The sequence below is a fragment of the Pleurodeles waltl genome, chromosome 1_2 (assembly GCF_031143425.1).
Source record: "Pleurodeles waltl isolate 20211129_DDA chromosome 1_2, aPleWal1.hap1.20221129, whole genome shotgun sequence".
Classification (NCBI taxonomy): Eukaryota; Metazoa; Chordata; class Amphibia; order Caudata; family Salamandridae; genus Pleurodeles; species Pleurodeles waltl.
In genome coordinates, this window is record NC_090437.1 from 1,202,650,445 (window position 1) to 1,202,670,504 (window position 20,060).

The window sequence follows — 20,060 nt, forward strand, 5'->3', positions numbered from 1 at the left end:
TCACCCTCCCAGAAGCCCCTCAGCAAGTTTCCCGTGCCCGCTCACCCAGGAAGGTGGGCATCTCCTTCGCCCCAGGCACCTCAGGCCCTGCCCCAGTTAGCCCTGCTGCCCTGAGTGAGGAGGCTATTGACTTCCTGTGAACCATCTCTGTTGGGCAGTCAATCATAGTGAATGCCACCCTGGGGCTGGCAGGGCATTTGCAACATATAAATACATTCCTGGAGGGCATTCACTCTGGCGTGGTGGCCCAACATAGATCATTACAGGCTCTGGCCTCCTCCCTGATGGCAGCCATTGTCCCTATCTCTAGCATCACCCTCCAACTTCCTCTACCCAGTCCCATTCCCCTGAACCCCAACCTATCCCAACCACACAATCAGACCTGCATGCACCCAACACAACACACAGGAGTGGCTCAGGCAAACACAAGCACCACACATCACCCCACAGGCACTCACACAAACACCATCCAGAGGCAGACACGCCAACATCCACTGCCTCCACTGTGTCCCTCTCCTCCTCCTCGTCCACCTCCCTCCTAGTAGCATCTACACTCACACCTGCATGCACTTCATCCTCATCCACTACCTCCATCACGCCTATCACTACACAGCCCTCACTGGCAGTTACCACCCCCACATCCATGCACACGTCCCCTGTGTCCTCTCCCACTGTGTCTGTGCCCCCTTCTCCCAAGGTACACAAATGCAAGCACTCAGACACCCAACAGCTATCCACCTCACAACAGCATCCAGCCCATGCACCTGCACCCAAACACAGAAGATAGCCACTTCCTACAACCACTCCCTCTTCTTCCACTCCCAAACCTTCACCCTCTTCCCGCCCCAGTGTCCCTTAGAAGCTTTTCCTCCCCACCCTTGACCTCTTTCCTACCCCTCCTCCCCCCCGTCCTTCACTTCGGCCCAGGGTGTGCAGAACCCAGGCCAGCACCTCAGCCACCCAGTCCACGGCCACTGTAGTTTCGGCAGCTACTGCAGGTGTGAGAGGCTCCAAGGAGACACCCATCAGCACTGGCACTGTGCCTGCACAAGCTGCCAAGGGCAAGGCCAAGGAACAACCACCAGCTGCCAAGGGCAAGGAGGCACCACCAGCTGCCAAGAGTAAGGTGGCAGCACCAGCTGACAAGGTAAAGAGGCATCACCAGCTGCCAAGGGCAAGGGCAAAGGGCCTGCCCCTGCAGGCAGGAGGGACAGGAGGCCTGGTGCTGTGACAGGATCTGAGCCCCCACCACCAACCATGCTGCTTCAGCCGTCCAAGGCTGCAGGGGAAGGGCTGGAGCATCCACCCACCACTGGCAGCACCGCCACCAGCACCACTGACAGCAACAGCCCCAGTGGGCAGCCGTCTGAGGCTGCAGGGGAAGGGCTGTAGCCTCCCCCCACCACTGGCAGCACCACCACCAGCACAGGCACTGGCACCACTGTACAGCAGTCGCCGCTGGCAGATAGACTGTAGTACTGCCTCCATGGAGTGTCATGCATCCTGCCCACAGCAAATCTAGTGGATCTGACACCCAGGTGAGAGACTGTGGCCTTGCACTCCCCAGGACCAAGCAGTGGGCAAACCACCCACTCGAGAGACTGTGGCCTTGCACTCCCCAGGACCAAGCAGTGGGCAAACCACTCACTTGAGAGACTGTGGCCTTGTACTCCCCAGGACCAAGCAGTGGGCCAACCACCCACTTGAGAGACTGTGGCTTTGCACTCCCCAAGACCATGCAGTGGGCAAACCACCCACTTGAGAGACTGTGGCCTTGCACTCCCCAGGCCATCGCAGAGGGCATGTAGCCCCCTCCAGGAGCAGTGGCTGTACCATCTTCCGGCTGAAGTGCCCCCCCATCCTATTCACCCTGAGGTGCCTGTGTATTTTCGACCTGATGCCCCAGCAGTGTTCTCTCCGTATTGAGACAGGAGTCAAGTGGGGCCTTGGCCTATGTGATATGGCCCTGCGGCCCACAGACATTATGGACTGGGCAGTGTCCCTTCATTTGTATATCTGTAAATACTGTTTTGATTTTTTAGGATGTATTTCTAGTTATTTATCTTATTACACTCACTTTCTTCAAATCATTGTGTACTTGCATTATTCCTGAGGGGTAGGGGGTGGATATGTAATGTTGTTGCATCTGTTTGTATGTATGGTGTTGGGGGTGGGGGTGTTGCATGTTGGGTTTGTGTGTCACTCTCTTTTTCCTCCCCCGTGTGCTAGGTGGCAGTACTCACCGTGGTCGTCGTCGCCAGCATTGGTATTTCTGGTTTAGGAGGAGGTAGACCAGCATGGGAAACACCTGCAGTTCGGGCTCCATGGCGTTGTGGTTCTTCCTTGAGTCTCCAGAGGTAAGTCATTTCCCTTCTGTGTACTGTTTCCGCCGTACTTTTGATGACGTTGGTACCGCCCCGGAAAAGTTGGCAGATAGGCTGGTCATAATGCAGTGGGTGGTACATTGTCTTTTGCCTGGCTGTTGGAGGTTACCTCCGCGGTGCTTGTTGCTACCGCCGTGGCGGTCGGTGTGTTAAAGTGGCTGTATGTGTTGGCGGTTTCTGCCGTGGTCATGATTCTATTTTTTTTACCGCCGGCCTGTTGGCGGTATTACCGCCGCTTGATCACCGACCGCTAGGGTTGTGATGAGGGCCATTAGGTACTTTCTACTTTGCATATGTGTTGAACTGTACTTAAGCAAATTATTCTGCTCTTGGAAATAGTGTTACAGGTGCACAAAATCACCTATGTACAAACCAACACTATTGATGTGAGTTGTGAATTGTATTGTGTAGTAAAGTTGCATCTTTCTGACATAGTTCCCCCACTTTATGCCTGGTGTCATTGTGTTTAGGCTGTAGTACACTGAGAATCTGCTAACCAGGACCCCTGTGTCAGAGCTGTCTCCCCTAAATGTAGTTGTAAGGTAAGTTCACACCCCCAATTGGCATATTGGTGCACCCATGTAAGTCTCTAGTTTATGGTACCTAGGTACCCAGGGCATTGATACACCAGGGGTCCCCCATGGGTTGGAGCATGTATTGTGCCACCCATTAGGGCCCATGTAGACTGTGACTGCAGGTCTGCCATTGCAGCCTGCCTGAAATGGTGCATGCACCTTTCACTTAAGATAGAAGGATTGCCTTATATCATGATATAGGGAGGTAGCCTCTTTCTAGCCTTGTTACCCCCACTTTTTACCTGTTTGTGAGTATATATCAGAGTGTTTTTACCGTCTCACTGGGATCCTGCTAGCCAGGACCCCAGTGCTCATAGTGAAAACCCTATTTGTCAGTGTGCTTTATACGTCTCACTGGGATCTTGCTAGCCAGGACCCCCGTGCTCATAGTTTGTGGCCTAAATGTGTTCCCTGTGTGGTGCCTAACTGTATCACTGAGGCTCTGCTAACCAGAACCTCAGTGTTTATGCTCTGTCTGCTTTTAAAATTGTCACTGCAGGCTAGTGACCATTTGTACCAATTATGACTGGCACACTGGAACAACCATATAATTCCCTAGTACATGGTACCCAGGTACCAGGGTATTGGGGTCCCAGGAGACCCATATGGGCTGCAGCAGTTCTTTTGCCACCCATAGGGAGCTCAGACAATTCTTACACAGGACTGCCACTGCAGCCTGAGTGAAATAACACCCATGTTATTTCACAGCCATTTTACACTGCACTTAAGTAACTTATAAGTCGCCTATATATCTAACCCTCACTTAGTGAAGGTTAGGTGCAAAGTTACTAAGTGTGAGGGACCCCTGGCACTAGCCAAGGTGCCCCAACATTGTTCAGGGCAATTTCCCCGGGCTTTGTGAGTGAGGAGACACCATTACACGCGTGCCCTACATATAGGTCAATACCTATATGTAGCTTCACAATGGTAACTCTGAACATGGCCATGTAGCATGTCTAAGATCATGGAATTGTCCCCCCAGGCTACATCTGGTAATGGGGTGCCAATCCCATGCATTTCCGGGGCTCCAGTATGGACCCCTGGTAGTGCCAAACTAGCTCTCTGGGGTGTTCACTGCAGCTACCGCTGCTGCCAGCCCACAGACAGGCTTCTGCCCTCCTAGGGTGTGGGCAGCCCAGTCCCAGGATACCAGAACAAAGGATTTCCTCTCAGAGAAGGTGTTACACCCTCTCCCTTTGGAAATAGGTGTTAAGGGCTGGGTAGGAGTTGCCTCCCCCAGCCTCTGGAAATGCTTTCAAGGGCACAGATGGTGCCCTCCTTGCATAAGCCAGTCTACACCGCTTCAGGGATCCCCCAGCCCCTGCTCTGGTGCAAAACTGGACAAAGGAAAGGGGAGTGACCACTCCCCTGTCCGTCACCACCCCAGGGGTGGTGCCCAGAGCTTCTAAATGTGTGTCCCAGACCTCTGCCATCTTGAATGCAGATGTGTGAGGGCACAATGGAGGCCTCTGAGTGGCCAGTGCCAGCAGGTGACGTCAGAGACCCCTGCTGATAGGTGCTTACCTGGTTAGGTGGCCAATCCTCCTCTGAGGGCTATTTAGGGTCTCTCCTGTGGGTTTCTCTTGAGATAACGAATTCAAGTACTCACCAGAGTTCCTCTGCATCTCCCTCTTCAACTTCTGCCAAGGATCGACCTCTGACTGCTCCAGGACGCCTGCAAAACCGCAACAAAGTAGCAAGTAGACTACCAGCAACATTGTAGCGCCTAATCCTGCCGGCTTTCTCAACTGTTTCTTGGTGGTGCATGCTCTAAGGGCTGTCTGCCTTCACCCTGCACTGGAAGCCAAGAAGAAATCTCCCGTGGGTTGAAGGACTCTTCCCCCGGCTAACAAAGGCACCAAACTTCTGCATCACCGGTCCTTTGGGTCCCCTCTCACCTTGACGAGCCTGGTCCCTGGAACACAGGAGCTGGATCCAAGTGACCCGACAGTCCAGAGGTCGTTCAGTCCAAATTTGGTGAAGGTAAGTCCTTGCCTTCCCACGCCAGACAGTAATCCTGTGTACTGTGTGATCTGCAGCTGCTAGGGCTTCTGTACACTCTTGCAGGAATCTTTCGTGCACAGCACAGCCCAGGTCCCCAGCACTCTGTCCTGCATTGTTCAACTCACTGAGTTGACCACCGGCTTCGTGGGACCCTCTTTTGTTGGGTTGAGACGACTGCCGTGCTCAGATTCCTTGAATGCCTGTTCAAGTGCTTCTGCAGGTGCTGCCTGCTTCTTCATGGGATCTCTGTGCTGCTGAGCCCCCCTCTGTCACCTCCTCCAAGGGGCGACCTCGTGGTCTTTCCTGGGCCCGGGCAGCACACATTTTCTTCAACCGCGACCCTTGCAGCTAGCAAGGCTTGTTTGTGGTCTTTCTGCGTGGAAACAACTCTGCATACTCTAGCACGCCGTGGGACATCCTATGACCAAAGGAAAAGTTCCTGGCACCATCCGTTGTTGCAGAATCTTCAGCTTCTTCCACCCAGAGGCAGCCCTTTTGCACCTTCATCCGGGGTTTATTGGGCTCCTGCTCCCCCCCCGGCCACTTGCGTGACTCTTGCACTTGGTCCCCTTCCTTTACAGGTCCTCCAGGAATCCATCTTCTGTGCTTTGCAGTCAGTTGTTGCCTTTGCAGAATCCCCTATCTCGACTTTACTGTCTTTCTGGGGTAGTAGGGTAAATGTATTCCTACTTTTCAGGGTCTTGGGGTGGGGTATCTTGGACACCCTTAGTGTTTTCTTACACTGACAGCGACCCTCTACCCAGTACACTAGGCCTGGGGTCCATTTGTGGTTCGCATTCCACTTTTGGAGTATATGGTTTGTGTTGCACCTAGACCTATTGTTTCCTATTGCATCCCATTGTATTCTACAGTGTTTGCATTACTTTTCTAACTGTTTACTTACCTGATTTTGGTTTGTGTGTATATTTTGTGTATTTTACTTACCTCCTAAGGGAGTATATCCTCTGCGATACTTTTGGCATATTGTCACTAAAATAAAGTACCTTTATTTTTAGTAACTCTGAGTATTGTGTTTCTTGTGATATAGTGCTATATGATATAAGTGGTATAGAAGGAGCTTTGTATGTCTCCTAGTTCAGCCTAAGCTGCTCTGCTATAGCTACCTCAATCAGCCTAAGCTGCTAGAACACTACTAATCTACTAATAAGGGATAACTGGACCTGGCACAAGGTGTAAGTACCATCAGGTACCCACTAGAAGGCAGGCCAGCCTCCTACACATGGTCACTGCACTCTGGCCTTTAAGTCACCCCTAAGGTAGGCGTTTTAGTCCAAGGGCATGGTGCATGGTTCTAAGTGTGAGACCACCTTTAGCAACACAAAGGGATGATGGATGGAGTGCTGAGCAATGCAAACACTCACCCCCAGTCACAGATCTGGGTTTAATCCATTGTTCTTTTGCTCACCATGCCACCCTAGCTTGGACCCAGCCATATGCAAATCAGTCTTGACCCAGTTCCTCATGGGAACAGTCCAGCCCGAACTGCCAAGCCAGGTCCTCACTGGACTGTAAGCAAGCATCCTGGGACCGGTTTCAGGGTTTCACCCTTTATCAGCTAGGCTAGCTTAAATCCAGTGGCACAATGAGCAAGGGACCCACGTCTGGGCATACCCTTACCACTTAGGGCAACTTTAGCCCTCTAGCTCTAAGTGTGAGGGCACCCCTGCACAAGTAGAGATGCCCCTACAAGCACCAGGCTCCATTCCTTGGGCTTCGTAAGTGAGGGAAAGCCATTTTAAGGTATGTAGTGGACTCTGGTCAAAGCGAGTAGTCCAACTAAATAATGGCTGCGCTGAACCTAGGCATGTTTGGTATCAGACATGTTGTAATTATGCTAATCTTGCAACTACACCAATTCCATTGTTAGTTGCAGGATACCATGTATTCTGGGGGTTTCCTAGGGGATCCCCCATGTCTGCCTGCACAACTGTGCAGGGTCTGCATGCCAGCCCGTGCTGCTGCCGACTCCAGACACTGTTCTGACGCCCTGCTGCTGAGCTTCACTTGCGCATCAGGAAACAAGAAGGAATCTCCCTTGGCAAGAAGATAATCACTGCTCTGCATCTGCAGGCCCCTTAAGACAACAACAATCAGCTGGTGGATCCTGCTGTCCCACAGACATCGAAAGGCTGTGCAACACATGTGGTGGTTCTGTGTCCTCTCCGCACCCCCCTTGTCTTCTGACCAACTTGGGAGACGGTGGGCCCCTGCTGCAGCCACTGGAATGGAACCCCTGTGCACTGCAACTGTTGCTCTTGCCAAGGCTTGTTGACTCTTCCTCCAGGAGATCTTTAGGCTCCAAGAAGCCCCTGCCTCCAACGCTCTGCAACTCCAATTTCAGCTTCTACTCAGCAGCTCCTGCGATGTGGTACTCCTATTTTGTTGTGCTGCTGAGGCCTCCCTGCTACGCCCTGTGCCTTCTGCCAGTGGGTCACTCGTGGGGGCTCCTCCGACTCTGGTTGGCTTTCCTTCCTGCTGAAGGCCTGCCCTGACCTCCCTCCAAAGGTTGAGTCACTAGGACCTTGCTCTTCCTAAAAATCCTGCAATCATTCGTGAAACAACTATTTGCGTTTGCCAAGGCTTGTTTGTGGTCCTGCCAGCCACTGACCCTCCTCCAGTCTGGTGACCGACATGGGACAGCTCATCGGCGACTCCAAGGATGACCTGCATCCCCTGGACTCTGCAGCTGGACTTCTTCCTTCACTGTTCTGCAGGAACGTCACCGCCAAGACGGTGAGCATTGCCTACCTGCACCACCTGGACATCCCTGAGTGGTCTGGACACTGTACCCTTCTTTTTTTCAGGTACTTCTCATTTGGCGTCAACCCTTGGGTTCAACTGACCTGGTCAACAGATTGCGAAAGCAGCTGGACAATTGAGGCTTCCATTGACTCTAACAAATGTTTCCGATGTAATTTCACCCCTATGTACCTGGGCTCCCTGGTGTAGGTACGCTGACCTGCTGGGTATCCACAGTGGGGGTACTATCCAACCTTCTTTGTCCCAACTCGTTTCCTCGGGGTTCACTGGGAAGGGTCCTGAATCTGTAAAAATCCAACTGTGACAGTCCTGTGTTAGCTTATGGGACACCCAGCTGGATAACAACTCTGCACCCGGGTGTCTGTAGGATTTTTAGCACTTACCGCTGTTAATTTCTTACTCCCCCCAGCCCCTGGGATTTTAACATGCTTACCTTGTTTGGGCACCTCAATTCTTATAGCAGTTTTTTAATATATTGTTTGCCCCTCCGTCCACCTGGGTATTTCTATGTTTTTCCTGATTCTAACTAAGTGTATGTTTTGTGTGTAGATAATTGGAGCTTCACCAACCTTAATATATTTTTAGTGTTGTAATAAAGAATACTTTATTTTTGCAACACCTTATGTAGTTCTTTCTTGTGTAACAGTTACTGACTGACTACTGTCATTGTAAGTGCTTTACACTCATCCTTGATAAGCCTGGGCTGCTCTTCATAGCTACCCCTAGAGAGCTTTGGTTACCTAGGCACCTAAACACTATCACTAAGAGTTGCTTAGACTCAGTATAGGGTGCCACACCATAAGTGTACACCATAAACTGAGCTAGTCTCCTACAGCAGCCACCTATATAGGTGCCATCCAGGCGCTCAGGTGTCAGGTCTTTTCTTTCCCCGCCAGTTAGCCAGATCTGGAGAGAGCTACACCTCTGTCGCTTTTTGACAGGCCTTTTTTCGTCATTTTATTGAGATTTTTTGATGTGTGTCGAAGATATCTTCAAAGAAGGGTGAGTTCAAACCACGTGGCCCTGTCACCGCGCCATGTGGGTCACTGATCCTGTAGGAAGTTGGCTCAGTATATACTATCTCAAAGTGAGAGGCTTAGAGGCTGATAGTGGGAAAATTAGATAATTCTAATGCTCTATTTTGTGATAGTGTGGTCAAGCACTAGGCTTATCAGAGGGTAGTATTAAGCATTTGTTGTGCACACACAGGCAAGAAATGAGGAACACACACTCAAAGACTTAACTCCAGGCCAATATTTTTTATATAGAAAAATATATTTTCTTAATTTATTTTAGAACCACATGATTCAAGATTTGAAGTAAATACATAAAATGCGAGGTACTCCACACAGTTAAGTAGGGAACTTTGAATTAAAGCAGTAATACACACAGTATAGGTTAAAATAGCAATAAACTATTTTAAAAAGTGGACACTGTGCAAAAATCAACAGTTCCTGGGGGAGGTAAGTATGGTTAAGTTTCTGAGGTTAGTATAGCACTTAGAAGTTCAGTCTCATGGGCATAGGCAGCCCATCATTGGGGGTTCAAGGCAACCCCAAAGTCACCACACTAGCAACACAGGGCCGGTCAGGTGCAGAGGTCAAAGTAGGGCCCAAAACACATAGGCGCCTATGGAGAACAGGGGTGGTCCGGTCTGCTGGCAGGTAAATACCCGCGTCCTCGTGGAGCAGACGAGGGGGGGGGTTTGTAGAGCACTGGGAGGCACACAAAACACACCGTCAGCGGCACAGGGGCGGCCGGGTGCAGTGTGCAAAGTTGGGGTCGGGTTTGCTATTGAAAGCAATGGAGGGACCCGGGCGTCACTTAGACGATGCAGGCAGGGCACAGGGGGGCTTCTCGGGCCAGCCACCGACTGGGCTAGGCAGAGGGCTGCCTGATGGTCACTCCTGCACTGGAGTTTGGTCCCTCTCGGTCCTGAGGGATGCGGGTGCAGTGCTGGGTCCAGGCGTCGGGTTCCTTGTTACCAGTCAGTCGCGGTCAAGGGGGCCTCTGGATCCTCTCTGCAGGCGTCGCTGTGGGTGTGCAGGGTGGCCATCTCAGGTTACTCACGAGGTCGCAGTCGCCTGGGAGTCCTCTCTGCAGTGTTGGTTCTCTGGAGCTCGAGCCGGGGGCGTTGGGTGCAGAGTGTGAAGTCTCACGCTTCCGGCGGGAAGAGTGAGTTCTTTAAAAGTTGCTTCTTTGTTTCAAAGATGTTGCTGTTGGTGAACAGTGCCGCTGTTCTCGGAGTTTCTTGGTTCTTCGGGTTCAGGGCAGTCCTCAGAGGTCACTGTTCCCTGTCGGATGCGTCGCTGTGCATGTTCTTTGAGTCTGGAGACATGCCGGTAGGGCTGGGGCCAAGTCAGTTGTCGTCTCCGTCGTCAGCAGTCTTTCTTCTTGTTGTAGGTTGCAGGAATCTGATTTCCTGAGTTCTGGGTCGCCCCTAACTACTGAATTTAGGGGTATGTTTAGGTCTGGGGTGCAGCAGCCAATGGCTACTGTCCTGGAGGGTGGCTACACCCTCTTTGTGCCTCCTCCCTGAGGGGAGGGGGGCACATCCCTAATCCTATTGGGGGAATCCTAAAGGCAGGGGTCACCTCAGCTCAAGACACCTTAGAGGCTGTCCTGACTGGTGGGTGACTCCTCCTTGTTTTTCTCAGTATCCTCTCCTGCCTCGCCGCCAAAAGTGGGGGCAGTGGCCAGAGGGGCCTGCATCTCCACTAGCTGGGATGCCCTGGGGTGCTGTAACAAAAGGCATGAGCCTTTGAGGCTCACCGCCAGGTGTTACAGTTCCTGCAGGGGGAGGTGAGAAACACCTCCACCCAGTACAGACTTTGTTCCTGGCCACAGAGTGACAAAGGCGCTTTCCCCATGTGGCCAGAAACTCGTCTGGTTGTGGCAGGGTGGCAGAAACTGGTCAGCCTAGCACTAGGAGTCGGACTGGTATTCAGGGGGCATCTCTAAGATGCCCTCTGGGTGCATTTTACAATAAATCCCACACTAGCATCAGTGTGCATTTATTGTGCTGAGAACTTTGATACCAAACTTCCCAGATTTCAGTGTAGCCATTATGGAACTGTGGAGTTCGTGTTTGACAAACTCCCAGACCACATACTCTTTATGGCTACCCTGCACTTACAATGTCTAAGATTTTGCTTAGACACTGTAGGGGCATAGTGCTCATGCACATATGCCCTCACCTGTGGTATAGTGCACCCTGCCTTAGGGCTGTAAGGCCTGCTAGAGTGGTGACTTACCTATGCCACAGCCAGTGTGAGGTGGGCATGGCACTCTGAGGGGAGTGTCATGTTGACTTAGTCATTTTCTCCCCACCAGCACACACAAGCTGTGAGGCAGTGTGCATGTGCTGAATGAGGGGTCCCCAGGGTGGCATAAGACATGCTGCAGCCCTTAGAGACCTTCCCTGGCTTCAGGTCCCTTGGTACCAGGAATACCATTTACCAGGGACTTATCTGTATGCCAGGGCTGTGCCAATTGTGGGAACAAAGGTACAGTTTAGGGAAAGAACACTGGTGCTGGGGCCTTGTTAACAGGGTCCAAGCACACTTTCAATTAAAACTGGCATCAACAAAAGGCAAAAAGTCAAGGAGTAACCATGCCAAGGAGGATTTCGTTACAGATTCCAATCTTGTTTGCCTGTGGTAACTTGCGCGTGACTACGACTCCAATCTGTGCCTGGACTGCCGGGCCTTGGCGCCAAAGGCTTTGAGGGCGCAGTCCCTAAAACTGTTTGCGGCCTGGTAGTCGGCAACACTGGAGCGGGCAACTCCGAGAAGGTCTTGGTCAAGGAGGTTGCGGGACCGATCTCAGAGCCCCAGGTCCACTTTTTCCCATTCGAGGTCCTCAGGACACCTGGGAAAGAGGCACAAGAAGAAGAAGAAGTCCTAGACAACATTGACTTCACTTCAGCTGACAAAGTGAGTGGTGAACGTCTGCATTCCCGGCGAGGTTCTGGAGAGCCATTAGCCAGTTTGACTCTGAGTTTCCCACCTTTTCCGGGGACCGGGTCAACACCTGCTCAAATAAGGTAATTTTTGCAAGGCCACGCGCTGCGTATGTGAGCAGGTCAACCCCTGTGGCGCACCTTTGAGCCCCGCAGGGTTGGGTGAGACTCCTACAGGATCCATGCCTGCAGCTTTGGTCTCGGCAGAGTTTAATGGATCCAAGACTGGATCCGGACAGGCACCGGTCGTACCCAGGTGGCCTTCCCCATCGAGGGTCTCGACGCTGATGCTCCCGCGCCCACCGGTGGCACCATACCCCATTCTTATCCCCGATGATCTGGAACGGCATCGCACGGTGCCGATTACACGCTGACAGCGCCCATGGGTGCCAGGTCATTGCCTGACCCTTACGTATTATATTCAGTGGGAGGGGTCACTGGACTCACTAGAAAACCCGCTGGAACAATCTATGGACTGGAATGAGGAGCTAGGAGAGGCCAGTGGTCTGGCCACCTCTCCAGAAACAGTGTTACTCTCTCCCCCACTGTGGCTACGGAGTAGAGAGCATCCTATGCAATGGTGGTGCATATAGCAGTGGAGGTCCCTCGACCTCGAACTGCCCTCGGTGCTGGTCAAGACAAACATCTTGATGGAAGTGCTTCAGCCTGGGGCTTCCACATCTGAACCCCTTTTTTTTACCTTTAATGAGTCACTTACAGACGTCCTACAGGGAACTTGGTCCAAGCCCAGCTTAATAGGATGATTGCCCACCGCCATTGACCTGCTACGGGTGACCCTAGCTTTCTCAGCCAACACCCCATCCCTGAGAGCTTGGTTGTCCAAGAGTCAATGTCCCATGGCGCATTTACTTCCGCTCCATCAGATAGGGAATCCAAGAGGCTGGACCTCCTTCGGAAGAAGTTGTTTTCTTCCACCAGCCTGGCACTGAGGTCAGTGAACACCTTGGGATATTGGCCGTTTCTCCTATACCATTTGGGACTCGGATGTGCAAGTGCTGCCTCAGGTCCCGGAAGAGGCCCGGGAAATACTCTCCCAAGTGGTGAAAGATGGAAGAGATGCAGCTAAGCTCACCATATGGTATGGATTAGACATGACTGACTCGCTGGGTAGAGCGGTTGCGTCGACAATGGCCTTAAGACACCACACCTGGTAGAGGACATCTGACTTTTCAGGAGATGGCCAAGCATATTTAATGGACATGTTGTTCAATGCCACTCATTTGTTTGGCGAGAAGGCATCTCTTTAAGGACTTTCGGGCTATGGCCAAGTCCTTGGGCCTCTCAGCGACCCCTCGTCAACCACCCGCCTTTCACCCGTTTCGTGGCTATGGAAGGGGGGTGACACCGGGTCAGCCCTTTACCAGCTACCGTCCCATGCAACCAACCCAGGGTATGTGCAGATGTGGGTGCAGTGTCTTCAGATCTAGAGGTTCTGCAGGCCAGAAGTCTTCCTAGTTTACATCTGCAGGTCCATGCTTGCCCAGTTGGAGGGAGAGTATACCATTATCTCCTCCAGTGGAAGTCAATAACATCAGACGCAATGGTACTGCAGATCATCAGGAAGGGCTATGTCCGGCCTTTTCAATCCTTTCTTCCTCCCAAGTGGTGAAAATGGAAGAGATGCAGCTAAGCTCACCATATGGTATGGATTAGGCATGACTGACTCGCTGGGTAGAGCGGTTGCGTCGACAATGGCCTTAAGACACCACACCTGGTAGAGGACATCTGACTTTTCAGGAGATGGCCAAGCATATTTAATGGACATGTGGTTCAATGCCACTCATTTGTTTGGCAAGAAGGCATCTCTTTAAGGACTTTCGGGCTATGGCCAAGTCCTTGGGCCTCTCAGCGACCCCTCGTCAACCACCCGCCTTTCACCCGTTTCGTGGCTATGGGAGGGGGGGTGACACCGGGCCAGCCCTTTACCAGCCACCGTCCCATGCAACCAACCCAGGGTATGTGCAGATGTGGGTGCGGTGTCTTCAGATCTAGAGGTTCTGCAGGCCAGAAGTCTTCCTAGTTTACATCTGCAGGCCCATGCTTGCCCAGTTGAAGGGAGAGTATACCATTATCTCCTCCAGTGGAAGTTAATAACATCACACGCAATGGTACTGCAGATCATCAGGAAGGGCTATGTCCGGCCTTTTCAATCCTTTCTTCCTCCATCCCTCCTACGTTTGAACGGGTGATGGAGGATCATTTAAATCTACTCCGAGAGGAGGTTTTGGCTCTCTTGACATAGAAATGTCCAGATCTCAGAAGTAGGCAGTGGTTGTTATTGCCACTACTTTCTGATACCCAGAAACAACAGGGGTCTTCGACCCTTTTCTAGACTTATGAACTGTGAATCTCTTCATCAAGAAGGAAAAATTCAAGATGCTCATGTTGGCTCAGGTCTTGTCTGCCCTAGACCCAGAATACTGGTTGGTAGCACCAGACTTGCAGGATGAGTACTTTCATATCCCAATCCTACCGGCCCACAGACGCTACCCGCAGTTAAAAGTAGGCCACAAACACTTTTAGTTCTTTTAGTCTTTACCAGTGCCCCTCAGGTGTTCACCAGAGTGATGGTGGTGGTTGCAGGTTAGGGGTTTCAGTCTTCCCTTACCTCGACGACTGGCTGTTGGAGGTAAGTTCGCCCCAGGTTGCCGCCTCCTGACTTAGGCGAATCTTCTACATTCTCTGGGGTTGACTATAAACATGTTGAAGTCACACCTGACTCCTTCTCAGATGCTCCCTTTCATTGGAGCATTTCTGGACACAATGCATTTTGGGCTTATCCTCCCGAGCATTAAATCCAATATATTCAAGCTATGATACTGATGTTTCAGTTTCTGTTCTGGATTTCGGTGAGAATGACTCTAAGGCTGCTGGGCCTCATGGCCTCCTGCATCCTGTTGGTAAGACATGCCAGATGGCATATGCAGGCTCTGCATTGGGGCCTGAAGTTCCAGTGGGCACAGCATCAGGGAAGTCTCTCCAACACAGTCCAGATCTCAGAGGGAACTGCGAAAGACTTGTAGTGGTTGTTAACAATTCACGATTGGGTCAGTGGCAGACTCCTCTCCCTTCCTCAACCAAATCTCACAGTAGTGACAGATGCATCACTTCTAGGATGGGGCAGCCATATGGGAGAGGTGGAGATCAGAGGGCTCTAGTCTTTGGCGGAATCCAGGCTCCACATCAGCATGCTAGAACTCAGGGAAATCTGACTGGCATTGAAGGTATTTCTTCCCCTTGTCAAGGGGAAGTTAGTCCAGGTGTTAATGGACAACACCACTGCCATGTGGTACTGCAACAAGCAGGGCACGGGAGGGTTGTGGACCCTTTGTCAAGAGGCGTGACGTCTCTGGACATGGCTGGAACAGCAAGGGATTACCCTGGTGGTTCAACATCTGGCAGGTTCTCTGAACATCAGGGTGGACAAACTCAGCTGTAGATGTCTAGCTTATCATGAGTGGTGTCTCCACTTGAAGGTGGAACAAGGACTACTTCAGCAGTGAGGAGAGCCTTGGTTAGATCTGTGCACCTCTGAAGAGAACGTACAATGTCAGCAGTATTCCACGTTGGCGTTTCCAAGGCGGCAATCGCTTAGAGGCGCTTTTCGTTTCGAGTTGAAGTCAGGCCTCCTGTACGCCTTTCCGCCGGTACCACTCCTGCCCAGAGTTCACAAGAAAATCAAGAACGACCGGGCCCAATTAATACTTGTCGCTCCGGGTTGGGCACGGAGAGTCTGGTATCCCGAGCTGCTGAAAATGAGCATCAATCCTCTAATCAGGCTGCCCCTATTGCAGCAGCAGGGGAGTGTTTGTAGGAGGCTGGCCTGGCTAATAGTGGGTACCTTGTGGTACGTACACCTTCAGCCAGGTCCAGTCATCCCTTTTTAGTAAAATAGAGGTGTTTATAGCAGCTTAGGCTGATAGAAGGTAGCTATGGCAAAGCAGCTTAGGCTGAACTAGGAGACATGCAAAGCTCCTACTATACCACTTATATCATATAGCACAATATCATAAGAAAACACAATACTCAGAGTTACTAAAAATAAAGGTACTTTATTTTAGTGACAATATGCCAAAAGTATCTCATAGGATACCCTCACTTAGGAGGTAAGTAACATACACAAATGATATGTACACAAACCCAAAACAGGTAAGTAACAGTTAGAAAAGTAGCGCAAACAATGTAGAATCACAATAGGATGCAATAGGTAGACATAGGTCTTGGGGCAACACAAACCATATACTCCAAAAGTGGAACGCGAATCACGAATGGACCCCAGACCTATGGGAGATTGTAGAGGGTTGCTGGGACTGTGAGAAAACAGTAAGGGTGCCCAAAATACCCCACCCCAAGACCCTGAAAAGTAGGAGTAAAGTTACCGTACTACCCCAGAAAGACACAATAGTCGTAATAGGGGATTCTGCAAGAACCACAAGCACCAGCAAAACACTGAAGACGGATTCATGGACCTGAGGACCTGTAAAGGAAGGGGACCATGTCCAAGAGGCACGAAAGTGTCCAGGGGGGGCAGGTGCCCACTAAACGCCGGATGAAGGTGCAAAAGGGCTGCCTCCGGGTGGAAGAAGCCGAAGATTCTGCAACAACGAAAAGGGCTAGGAACTTCTCCTTTGGATGGAAGATGTCCCACAGCATGCTGGATGTTACAGAAGTGTTTCCAGGCAGCAATACCGCAAACAAGCCTTGCTAGCTGCAAGAGTCACGGTTGAGGATTTTGGGTGCTGCTGACCAGGAAGGACTAGGATGTCGCCCCTTGGAGAATGAGACAGAGGGGGCGCTCAGCAACTCAGAGTGCCCCCGCAGAAGCAGGCAGCACCCGCAGAAGTACCGGAGCAGGCACTTGGAAGGTCTGAGGACAGCGGTCGACTCAGAGTCACAAAGGAGGGTCCCACGACATCGGAGTCCAACTCAGCGAGTTGAGCATTGCTGGATGCAGTGCTGGGGACCCAGGCTAGGCTGTGCACAAAGGAATCCTTGGAAAAGTGCACAGAAGCATGAGCAGCTGCAAATCATGCAGTACACAGGTTTGCTTTCTGGCGTGGGGAGGCAAGGACTTACCTCCACCAACTTTGGACAGAAGGGCCACTGGACTGTGGGAGACACTTTGACCCAGCTCCTGTGTTCCAGGGACCACGCTCGTCAGGATGAGAGGGGACCCAGACGACCGGTGATGCAGAAGTTTGGTGCCTGCATTAGCAGGGGGAAGATTACGTCGACCCACAGGAGATTTCTTCTTGGCTTCCACTGCAGGGTGAAGGCAGGCAGCCCTCAGAGCATGCACCACCAGGAAACAGTCAAGAAAGCCGGCAGGATGAGGCGCTACAACGTTGCTGGTAGTCTTCTTGCTAATTTGTTGCAGTTTTGCAGGCGTCCTGGAGCAGTCAGTGGTCGGTCCATGGTAGAAGTTGAATCGGGAAGTGCAGAGGAACTCTGGTGAGCTCTTGCATTCGTTATCTGAGGAATTGCCCAGAGGAGAGACCCTAAATAGCCAGAAAAGGAGCTTTGGCTACTAAGAAAGGAGGCTTGGCTACTGAAAGAGGTAAGCACCTATCAGGAGGGGTCTCTGACGTCACCTGCTGGCACTGGCCACTCAGAGCAGTCCATTGTGCCCCAACACCCCTGCATCCAAGATGGCAGAGGTCTGGGACACACTGGAGGAGCTCTGGGCACCTCCCCTGGGAGGTACTGGTCTGGTCTGTGCTAGAGACCCGGGGATGCATGGAATTGTCCCCCCAATACCAGAATGGTATTGGGGGGACAATTCCATGATCCTAGACATGTTATATGGCCATGTTCGGAGTTACCATTATGACGCTACACATAGGTATTGACCTATGTGCAGTGCACACGTGTAATGGTGTCCCCGCACTCACAAAGTCCAGGGTATTTGCCCTGAACAATGTGGGGGCACCTTGGCTGGTGCCAGGGTGCCCACACACTAAGTAACTTGGCACCTAACCTTCATCAAGCGAGGGTTAGACATGTAGGTGACTTATAAGTTACTTATGTGCAGTGAAAAATGGCTGTGAAATAACGTGGACTTTATTTCACTCAGGCTGCAGTGGCAGTCCTGTGTAAGAATTGTCTGAGCTACCTATGGGTGGCAAAAGAAATGCTGCAGCCCATAGGGATCTCCTGGAACCCCAATACCCTGGGTACCTAGGTACCATATACTAGGGAATTATAAGGCTGTTCCAGTGTGCCAATCAGAATTGGTAAAATTAGTCAATATCCTGCAGTGGCAATTTTAAAAGCAGAGAGAGCATAAACACTGAGGTTCTGGTTAGCAGAGCCTCAGTGAAACAGTTAGGCACCACACAGGGAACACATACAGTGCACACTTTATGAGCACTGGGGTCCTGGCTAGCAGAATACTAGTGACACAGGCAAAAACAAACATATATACAGTAAAAATGGGGGTAACATGCCAGGCAAGATGGTACTTTCCTACACAACCCCTCCCCCCCCAACGAGGGGCAATAAGGCTAACCTTGCCCAGATGACTCTTCATTGTCTAAGAGGAAATATCTGGAGAGTCCATCTGCATTGGAGTGGGTACTCCCAGGTCTATGTTCCACTGTATAGTCCATTCCCTGTAGGGATATGGACCACCTCAACAATTTAGGGTTTTCACCTTTCATTTGTTTTAGCCAAAGTAGAGGTTTGTGGTCTGTCTGAACAATAAAGTGAGTACAAAACAGGTATGGTCTCAACTTTTTCAGTGCCCAGACCACAGCAAAGGCCGCCCTCTCTATGGCAGACCCACGCTTTTCTCTAGGGGTCAACCTCCTGCTGATAAAAGCAACAGGTTGATCCTGGCCCTCAGTATTAAGCTGTGGTAGCACTGCCCCAACCCCCAATTCAGAAGCATCAGTCTAGACTAGGAACTTTTTGGAGTAGCAAGGGCTTTTTAGAACAGGTGCAGAGCGCATGGCCTGTTTGAGATCATCAAAAGCTTTTTGCCAGCTAGCTGTCCACAATACCTTTTTAGGCATCTTTTTACTAGTGAGGTCATTAAGGGGGCTGCAATGGAGCCATCATTCTGAATAAACCTCCTATAGTACCCTGTGAGGCCTAAAAAGACTCTCACCTGGGTTTGAGTTGTAGGGGGAGCCCATTCCATAATGGTCTGGATCTTCCCCTGCAGTAGTGAAATCTGTTCCCCACCTACCAGGTGGCCCAGATCTGCCCTATCTGGAACTTTGAGGCCTTGATAGTGAGGCCTGCCTTTTGCAGGGCCTCCAAAACTTTCCACAGGTTGACCAGGTGATCATCGCAGGTGGAGCTAAAGACAGCTATATCATCCAGATATGCTGCATTAAAAGCTTCCAGCCCTTGCAGCACTGTGTTCACCAACCTTTGAAAAGTGGCAGGTGCATTCTTCAGACCAAAGGGCTTCACAGTGAATTGATAGTGCCCTCCAATGGTTGAGAATGCAGTTTTAGGATTTGCATCTTCTGCTAGCTTAATCTGCAAATACGCTGCAGTTAAGTCAAAAGTGCTCAGATGCTTGGCCGAAGCCAGTGTATCAATCAGCTCATCTGCCCTGGGTATAGGGTGAGCATCTGTCTTGGTTACTTGGTTGAGCCCTCTATAGTCAACACAAAACCTAATTTCTCTTTTACCATCCTTACTGTGAGGTTAAGGGACAAGCACCACTGGGCTAGCCCATGGGCCTTCTGAAGGCTCAATCACTCCTAAGTCTAACATTGTCTGAACCTGTATGCTCACACCAAGTAGTGGTACCTGGTATGAGTGAGAAGAGTTCTGAAAACTGACTTAAAAGATTTACACAGTTGTCTTTCCGCTCAGCAGTAAGACAATCTACCAGTACTACTCGCTCCACCAAGCCATCAGCTTCAGTGGTGGAGAAGAGATCAGGGAGAGACTCACTCTCTTCTTCCTGTCCCTCATCAGTTGCCATGAGCAGGCTGAGATCAGCCCTGTCATAGTACCGTTTCAGGCGGTTGACATGGAGCACCCTAAAGGGACTCCTGGCAGTGCCAAGGTCTACCAAGTAGGTAACTTCACCCTTTTTCAACAATTAGATGGGGTCCACTCCATTTGTCCTGGAATGCTCTTGGGGCCACAGGCTCCAATACCCACACCTTCTGGCCTGGGTGGTACTGAGTCAGGACAGCTTTTTGGTCATGAAATTGCTTTGCAGCTCGTGGCTGGCCTGAAGATTAATACTGGCTTTTTTCATGCACTCAGCCATTCTTGATCTTAGGCCAAGTACATAGTACACAATGTCCTTTTTAGGAGCTTTTAAAGGTTGTTCCCAACCCTCCTTAACAAGTGCAAGGGGACCTCTCA